The sequence below is a fragment of the Humulus lupulus genome, chromosome 3 (assembly GCF_963169125.1).
Source record: "Humulus lupulus chromosome 3, drHumLupu1.1, whole genome shotgun sequence".
In the NCBI taxonomy this organism is placed as follows: Eukaryota; Viridiplantae; Streptophyta; class Magnoliopsida; order Rosales; family Cannabaceae; genus Humulus; species Humulus lupulus.
The window spans coordinates 269,466,580-269,476,574 of NC_084795.1; positions in this window are offsets into that span (position 1 = coordinate 269,466,580).

Below are 9,995 nucleotides of genomic sequence, written 5' to 3' on the forward strand. Positions count from 1 at the left end.
AACATGTCTTTAACATAAGGTATGTTTTGCATTTTGTATTTTTTTTTCAAGATTTACACTTCCCAAATATGTATATATATACACATTTAAAATGTGTAGAACTTGAGAAAATGCCCAAAAAAAATCACCACAAACGGACACCTGGGTGAAAAATTATGCATCTTACAATAATCGCATCGAGCCTCATCGAACTACCACCGAGCAACGTCGATTTTTTCATGAAAATCTTGATTTTGAAGGCCCCATCGAGCTGGCATCGAGCACCACCGAGCAAGGTCGATTTTTTGTAGATTTTAGAGTTTTAAATCTAAAAAAAATTACAAAAAAACTCAAAAATCATAGCCAAGTCTGCTTGAAATGCAATATTTTAGTGTCTTAAGTGGGAAATATTTGTCATTACATTATGTTCTCTTATATTTTACATTACCCATAAATTTTTTCCAGAGAGAAAGAGAGTTGAGAGGAATGAGTTTAGAGAAAGAAAAATGGTAGGAATTATGCCAAAAACATTTGGGTATAGTAGCAACGATTGATGTCATTGTGAAATGTTTAAAATCCCTAGTATTTTTTTTTTAATTATGATCCCTATCAAGCATATAAACTCAAATTTCCCTAATAATTTGATATCATTGATTATGAAAGCAAAGAATAAAAAGGAGGGTAGTTTTGGGAGTTGACGATATATGAAATTATGAGTCATCAAATTCGTCATAGGATGACGTGGGTTAAAGTGAATATAGTAATTGTATATTTTTTTTCTTCTGGGATATAGTATTGTATTGTCGGTAGTAGTGGGTCAACACAGCGAACATTATTGTTCCTAGCTTTCTTATGTGATGTTATCATTTTAATGCATTAAATAAGATAAACCAGACACTTCTTCCACACGCACACACACTTTCTTTTCTATTTCCTTAATCATTTTCTTCTTCGTACACACCTATTTCTTGATATCTATATCTTATAGGGAACTATGGTGCTAGGTGATGTTTGGTTGAATAGAAAAAAATTAGAATAATAAAATAATGGAATAAAAATGGTATTACGAATAGTGTTATGACGTTTGGTTTAGTTTTGGAACGAATAATATAATTATAATTCTTTTATTTGGTTTAGTGCATGAATGGAATAAAATAAATGGTATATAGACAAAAAAATCCATATTTTGTTTTTTTTTAAATATTCAATAAAAAGATTTGCATTTCACTTTTATTTTTCTAATGTTATTTTGGAAATGATTCATTTCCAATGGTTTCTAATAGTTTTAGAGCGGAATGAAAATACCACTGAACATATGAATTATTATTTTTATGGAATTTCATTACTATATTCCAAACTCCAAACCAAACATAGAAATAGAAATCTTCGTTTTCCAATCTCCATTTATGCAAACCAAACATGCTCTTAATATGATTGGTAAAGTTTAATTTATATTTTAAAATTCTCAATTGGCTATCTAGAAATCCCGATCGATTGTCTTAAAATCACAACAAAAGTATCGGGAGTGTTAAAGATCATCTAACAAGATAGGGTAAATACTCATTTAGTATCTTATGTTTTATCGAAATACATACTTGGTATCCTATGATTTTAATAATACTCATCGGGTACCATGTAATTTGAAAGTATACATATTTGGTACCCTGGACTCAAACTTTATCAATATGACAAAATTGTCATCAATTATATGAATTTCAAATTCAAATTTAATTACTTAATGACATATAATTGATGACAGTTTAGTCATATTGATAAAATTTTATTATTTAAATTTGAGTCTAGGATATCGAATATGTACAATTTCAAATTACAGAGTACCAAATACGTATTATTAAAAACATAGGGTACTAAGTTTGTATTTCGACAAAACGCACGGTACCAAATAGTTATATTCCCTACAAAATATCGCAAAACCATGCTATAAAATACAAAATGATTATAAAGTGGAGACTATTTTATCGAGATCCCCAATAAATTATGTAAAATTTAATATTAAATTACACAAATTATAATATATGTAAAATTCAAAAGTTGGCTGACTTTTTAAATGAAAATATTTTTCCAATTATGTGTTAATTTCGAAATTTTATATATGGTAATTGGTGGATTTTGACACTTTTAGGTAAGTATGGATTTTATATTAAATGAATTATCTATAGTCAACTTTCCATATTTATTTATGCCAACTTTGTCTATAACAAATATGTTTAATATATAATTGATCAGTGAGTGTATTTCTTGATTTTATTTGATTTAAATTGAGTATCTTGAAATATCTTTGTGCCCAAGTAAGATCAATTCCGAAATGAATCTAGTTTGAAATTAAGTTCAGGTTCGTCAATTTGATGATACAGAATGATATTCTGTTATCCAGATTTCTTTGTACTAAAGGTAATTGAGAGTTATTTTTAGAAACTCTCTTGATTTGATTGAGATAAAAAACTAGATTGACTTAGCTTAGGGTTTCATAAACTCTATAAATACCAGACATAAGCAGCAACTAGTCTTAACTCTTCCCCATTCTAACATTTCATATTTTGAAGAGTTATTTTATATGTAAAGAGTAGTCTTTGTTCAACTATCACTTTGTTTGTTTGTTTTGATTTATGTTGTTTATTCTTAAACATGTCATAAAGCATGTGAACCTGACATATAATTTTCGGGAGAAGATTTCTATAAGTCTCACTTCAGGAGAAAGCAAACACTCATCAAGATCAGAAGAGATTTCACGCTCTTGGTGTTTATTAAAATCAGATTATTAAAGTGGAGTACTTCAATGTTTCAACAATGATTTAAATGGAGTCTAAACTTGTATAAATCAATTGCTTATTGTATTATTGAGACTTGACTAATTAATTTTATCTCTGGGCATGACCCTGTGGACTATGTTTTCCGAACCACATAAAAAACTTATTGTGTCACGTTACTTTCAGTTTATTTACTTTCTATTCGTTTATTTTGATTCATCAGCAAACTATCTTGATACATCAAAATATATGTTTTATCGAATAATTGTATAACTATTCCGCATTAATTAATTTGTTTGATAAATTCAGTTGGTAATAGTAAAAAACAAAATTTCAATATATCATATAAAACGGTAGTAGACTTTATTTTGGTATCACGTAGCAATACTCATACATTATTAGCCTACATATTTCTATGTAGTTTGGCCAAGGATGTGGAAAAAAATTCCACAAAGCAGGAGCAGCATCATAAAGTAAGAAGCGTTAGAATTTAAATAAAGAATTTATACTCTTTCTGAAGTAAGACAGCTTATACTTGGACATGACATGGATTTATGCTGTTTTTTTACCTAGAATATATGCTGCCATTGTAATATCATGTTTTTAAAATAAATATATATTGTATATATTTATATAATTTTGGGATATCTTTTTTTTTTACTCGTGCTCTTTAGAACCAGGGCGGAGCTAAAAGAAATTAGGAGGAAAGATATGACTATATATAATCATTAATCAAAATTAAAGGTAGACTTATTAGCCAAATAAAATAATAAAAACTAACTACAAAATAAATAAACATAAATATTATTTGATTGAAATTATCAGTCCATCTTAAAAAAAATTATATCGAACATTTAATAATTTTTTGTACATTAATTATATATGCACTAAAGAATTTTAAAGCGATACATTTAAAAGGGAGAAATTGAAAATTTTATATGAAGGAACAATTTTCTGTCCATGTTTTTCTCTCTAGAGGTCCTGGTGTAGATGTGACATATTGCTCATCGATCATTGTTTTATTTTCCTGAACAAGGTTTCCAACATGAATAATGATGATCTAGTAGCGATGTAGGAATCACTGGCATTGGAAGATGAGGAAGAAGATGAAGTTTGTGATGTGGAGGACCAATATTGTAACGACCCAAATTTACTAATGAGGCTTGAAGGTCTTGATTAGCGTGCTGAAAGGACATAATTGGAATATATGTGATTTAAATATTTAAAGCATGTTGTATGACTATTTGAATATTTGAGATGCATAACTATGTGTATTAGTATGCATGTAGGCCCTGATTAGGGCAGAAAATTGTATAATTGTAATGTTGGCCCATTGAGGGCATAACTGTATATATATGCGATAATTGTTGAGACCACATTATTATGTGGATATATCTGTAATCTGTGAGTCAAGACGATCCTAGTGAGCGAGTTAGCAGAAAAGTCTCGGCGAGGATTTATACCCGGCTCGGGGCGAGCCTGGGGGTATAAATGGGAATATAGAGAATATATTGGGGTTAATTTTGATAATGAGGAATATAATTGGTGATTAACTAGGTATTGGGAAGTAAGGGGGAAATATTAGAGACACTCGAGGAAATTAGCGGGAATTGGGTAAAATGACCAAAATGGCCCTAAGTGGATTAAAGGATTTAGGATTAAAAGGGAGGGCATTATGGTCATTTGGTTTGTAAGAGATAAGTATGCTGAGGCTTTATACTTAGTGGAAATGGTAGAATAATATAGAAGTCTGAGGAAAGAAAGAAAAAGAAAGGGAAGAAAAACAGAGATGTTTTCCTAAGGGTCGGTTGGTGATCTCCTTCACCATTTCCTTGTGTTTTCTTGGAGCAAAAAGTCAGAGGGGAGCTAGGTTAGGCTGAGCAACAAGAATTCTGAGCTAAGCTTGAGGGTTGGCAAAGGATTAGCAGGAACACACTAATACCTAAGGTAAGACTTTGGAGTTTTTAGTTTCTGGTTTGACTTGTTTATGCTATGGGGTCTAAGCTGAGTTGATGGGAACTTTAGGGGAAATTCAAGCCAAGGATTGAGGAAGAGCAAGCTAAGGAGGTTTAGAGACTAACTCAAGGTCGAATTTCCATCAAAGGTATAAACTTCTAAGCTTTAAACTTTGAAGTTTTGATTGTGTTTTGCTGAATTCTGAAGTCCAGGAGCAGCTATGGTGAATTTTGGGATTAGGGGTGCATGTGGTTAGATTTTGTATGGTTATGATGCTTGGGAGACATGTTAGTGAGCTTGATTTTGAGTTTGGCGAAAGTTTGGGGAAGTTTTGGTTAAGTTTGGCTCGGGAGAAATCGCAGGAAGAAATTGAGCAGTTTGGCAGTCTGTGACTAGCGCTACAGCACTAGCCTTTGGGCGATGTAGCGCTAGGCCAAGTTTGTTGAGGGCATTTTGGTTTTGTTTGTAGTGCTGTAGCGCCCTCCAATGAGCGTTGTAGCGCTACCCTGTGTTCAGAAAGAGATTTTAGGGTTATTTTTAAGGGTTTTTGACCAAGGGTTTGGGGTTCGATTCCACCACCTTGTTTGGTGGAACTAGGACTTCCTGAGGGCTTGGGATAGGTTCCAAGGTTAGGTTATGGACTTGAGGGTTGGTAATGACTTTTGTCTATGCTTGTGGCTAGGTTCGCGCTAGTGCTCGGGAAGGATCGTGCTTGAGGATCACAGTGAACAAAGCTAGCAAATCCAAAGGTAAGAAAACTGCACCCGATTATATGTTTGTGATGGGACTAAGAGCTCCCGATATCTGTATAATGTCAATGATGGTATTATGCCATGGGACATGTGATTGCGGCCTAAGGGTGTCGTACACAATATTTGCGCACAGGGCGCGACTTGGCCACTGGTAGCTGAGGACAGCTTTATATTCACTGAGCTCGGTTTAAGCGGGCCGGAGTTAGTGGGATAACGAAGGGTGCGGCATGAGGGCGCTAACCTTAGTTATCATTTGTGAAGTGGTGTATGATATGAATTGATATGTTTAGTATACTGAAGACTTGGTTATTCTGAATGTTTATATGATTGAGAACATGTCTATGCAATATGAAATATTGGATTGTCTGTTGATTGCTTATGCTCTGTTATTGTATTTTCTTGCTGGGCCTTGGCTCACGGGTGCTACGTGGTGCAGGTAAAGGCAAAGGAAAGTTAAACCAGTCATGAGATGGAGAGCTGCGAGGCTGAATGTACATAGCCAGCTGTTCGGTCGCCATGGCCGAGGAGTGGATCAGGACAGAGATTGCCTAATTGTCTGTTTTGCCTTAATATGGCTAATATTGTATTTAATTCTTGAATCTTTTGTAAATGGTTTTAATCTTAATATTTTTGGGATCCCGTGTAAATAAGAAATGTTTCTTTATAAGAAATGCAGCTTTTGAGACCAAAATATTTTAACTCTAGTTCCATTATAGTTTCAGTAACACGTTTTTAATTAAATGACTTGATTAGCTAGTCTAGCTCTTTAATAAACACACAGTGTAACGGTCTTGGCTATCCAGGGCGTTACAAATATAAATTGTTTATCTTGGAATGTCCAAGGCCTAGGGAATGACCAGGCGTTCCAAATATTGCATTCTCACGTGAGGGAGTACGCTCCCAATATCGGTTTTCTTTCGGAAACGCTTTTGTCTCACTCGACACTTGAATTGGTCCGTGTACGTATTGATTTCTATGGAAAATTGGTTGTCGACAAGGTGGGGAGAAGTGATGGCATATGTTTACTTTGGACCGATAAAGTAATAGTTGACTTGGTAGAGCACTCCTAATTATATCGATGTTTTGGTAATGTCTCATGATACAATTAAGTGGAGATACACTGGATTATATGGGGAACCTGACTGTAGTTTGAGACACCATTTTTGGAAGTTGCTCTGACGATTGGGTGATGAATATTATGGCCCATGGTTGACGTGGGGGGATGGGGATCTTAATGAAATTTTGTTTAATCATGAGAAGAGTAGTGGACCACCCCGAAGTCGATATTTAATGGAGAATTTTTGACAAGCTCTTGATCACACAGACCTCTATGATATGGGGCATGAGGGAGGTAGACACACTTGGTACAGTAGACATGTGGATGGAACGTTCACCCACGAGAGATTGGACATGATGCTATGTAATAATGAGTTGTCCAATTTGTTCCCTAAAACTTTTGTGTCTCATCTTAAACTTTGAGGCTTGGATCATTGCCTTCTCCATACAAGAATATTAAGGAGGGATGACTATAGGGAAGTTCAGAGTTCTACGTCCAAATTCCACTTTGAATTGGCTTGGGCGGATGAGGAGGATTGTAGAGAGTTGGTGTAACGTCTCAAATTCTCTAATGTGGCTTAATTCCTTGATTAGGGGGTCAGGAGGGCAATAACTGGTTAATTGTATTATTATATGATTATATGCATGAGTATGTGAGTTGAATTATTATATGGTTGTATTTGCATGCATGTTGGCCCGTTTCTTATTAAAAGGGCATATGCGTAATTTTGGCCCGTTGAGGGCATATTTGTATATTTGAGCATATATATGATATATGTGTGAGACCATATTATTATATGGATATATTTGAGTTACTCGGCACGAGGCGATCCTAGGGAGCAAGTTAGCAGTTTAGTCATAACAGGGTCAAATACCGGGCTCTGGGTGAGCCTATGGGTAATTTGGTACTTAGTACATTACCGGGATTGAGTGAGTAATGATAAATTATTTGGTAATTATTTGAGGATATTGGAAGTAACAGAAATTGTAAGACGTTAATTATGATTAGTGGGGTGTGAGACAAATGACTACTATGCCCTTGAGGGCATTAAAGGACCTAGGCTTGATTAAGGGTTATAATGGTCATTTCCTAGCCTAAATGGGGATATACTCATAACCTAGTGGAATGAAACTGTAACGCCCTGGGTAACCAAGACCGTTACACTGTGTGTTTAAAATAGTGTAAGACTTGCTAATCAAGTCATTTAAATAAAAATGTGAATCTAACATCATCAACGGATTAGGAATAAAAGATTTTGGTCTTAAACAAGTTATTTTCGTTAAAATGAAAATTTAGTACATGGGATCCCAAAACAGAGTTTAGAGAACTTATTTACAAAATTTCCAGAAGTAATAAATAACCAAGGCCACTCTAATGGCAAAATACACAATTTAGGTTTCCGTCCTTGTACAATCCCTCAACCGTGGAGGCCGAGCAGCTGACAATGTACACCTCGCCCCCATTGCTCTCCAACTCACGGTTGATCCAACATACCCTTGCCTTTACCTGTACCACGTAGCACCTGTGAACCGAGGCCCAGCAAGAAAACCGTAATATCATAGCATGTTCATTATCAATAACCAAATATTCCACAAAACATAACCAAGCATTCCACAATTCATAACATTTGCCTATTCAATGATAACAATCAACAAATCAACAATTTGTCATCCAGATAATCAACATATCACATTCATCAAATTAACAACAATAATCACGTTCATAATCAACGATTTATCGAAACCATTACACAATATTCAGGGTCGGCGCCCTTAGGCCGCACCCTCTGTTTAACCCACTGTCTTCGGCTCACTTAGGTCGCCCCCAGTGTTATACCCACTGACTCCGGCCAGCTTAACCGAGCTCAGTGATTATTAAGCTTTCCTTAGCTACTAGTGGCTGAGCTGCGCTGTAATGCCCCAGAATCCTTAATGCGGTTTAATGGCTGGATTAGTAGGCCTAGAGGGCCATAATTGTTTAATTATGCCATTAATTGATAATATGCATGTTTATGTGAATTATATTATAATATGATGTTATAAGCATGCATGTGGGTCCACATTTGATTATTAGGGTGTTTTGGTAATTTGGCATGTTGAGGGTATATTTGTATATTTGGGTGCATATTGTGATCTGTGAATGAGATCCCATTATTGTGGAGATATATTCGAGCTATTCGGCATGAGACGGTCTTATATTGTGAATTAGCGGTTTTGTCATAACGGGGGTATTTTATTGGGATATTGAGTTATGAGGATGTTATTTGATGATTAATTGGGAGTTATTGAGATCAGGAGGAAATTCTGGAAGTTTTGACTATAATGTTCCCAGGGAGGCTTTTGGAATCCCGAGCACTAGGTTTTATTTGAGGTTACTTAAGCTTGAAGTAGCTTGTCAGATAGAACTGTACGTTAGAAAACCTCTCGTTCTCTTCCCGTTAGTTCGTTTTACCGTTTGAGGCATTTTTGAAGAAATCTCGAGTTCTAGGAGTCGGAATCAAGCGAGGATCAAGGCATAGTGATCCTAGGAAAGATTAGAAGCTTCTTGACCGAAGGATTTGACGAGAAACAACCCAATCGAAGGTAATCTAAGTTTTAAGTTTTGAGTTTTTAGAGTTTCTAAGCTTAGAATTTGTTTTTGTGAACCGTTGAGTTTTTGGTTCGTTTGAGTCTCGGGATTTGATGGTTTTGGATCATTGGGAAGCTTGGGAGCTTTGATATGATGATTTGGAAGTGTTTAGGTATGTTGTTGGAGGGTTTGGGATGAAGGAAAACGAGTTTGGGGATGGTTCTGGGTTGGGGGCCGCGACCCTAGCTCGAAGAAGCTGGTAGAGTGATTTTGCCTTGCTGTGCACCGCGGCCTTAGGTGTAGGGCGCCGCGACCCTTGCTCCTGGAGTGGCTAGGCTTTGGCTCATGGGTGCTATGTGGTGCAGGTAAAGGGAAAGAAAAGCTCACCCAGCCTTGAGTGAAGAGCTTAGGTGGTGATGTGTACATATACGGCCGCTTGACCACCACGGCCAAGGAGTTCTCAGAGGAACTAGGGGGTTAACCCTATTTTTTCCGCTTAGGTCGGCGGGTTTGTAAATTTGAAACAGTAATGACCATTTTGAGTTGCAAATAACTTGTAAATGTTTTGAAGGGCCCATGAACAATTTTATGTTTTAAATAAAATATATCATTTCATTTTGATTGGTTTTTCACCTTAGCCTGTTAATAACACTAGAAGAACGTTTTTAACCAAAGGACTCGAGAAGCGAGTTAAATTTCCGGTTCACCGTAACTGTTCTGGGGTAACCAGGGCGTTACACGCGCCCTGTGCGCAAATATTAGTTTCGGCACTCTTAGGCCGTTTATTTTATATTCACATGGTTATCACAATCATATAATAGTGCATACAAATATAGGGAACACTTAGTCCCAACTTATCCACCTAATCGGGGGTAGATTTCTTACCTCTGGTTCGAGCGAGTAATAGCAGATAAC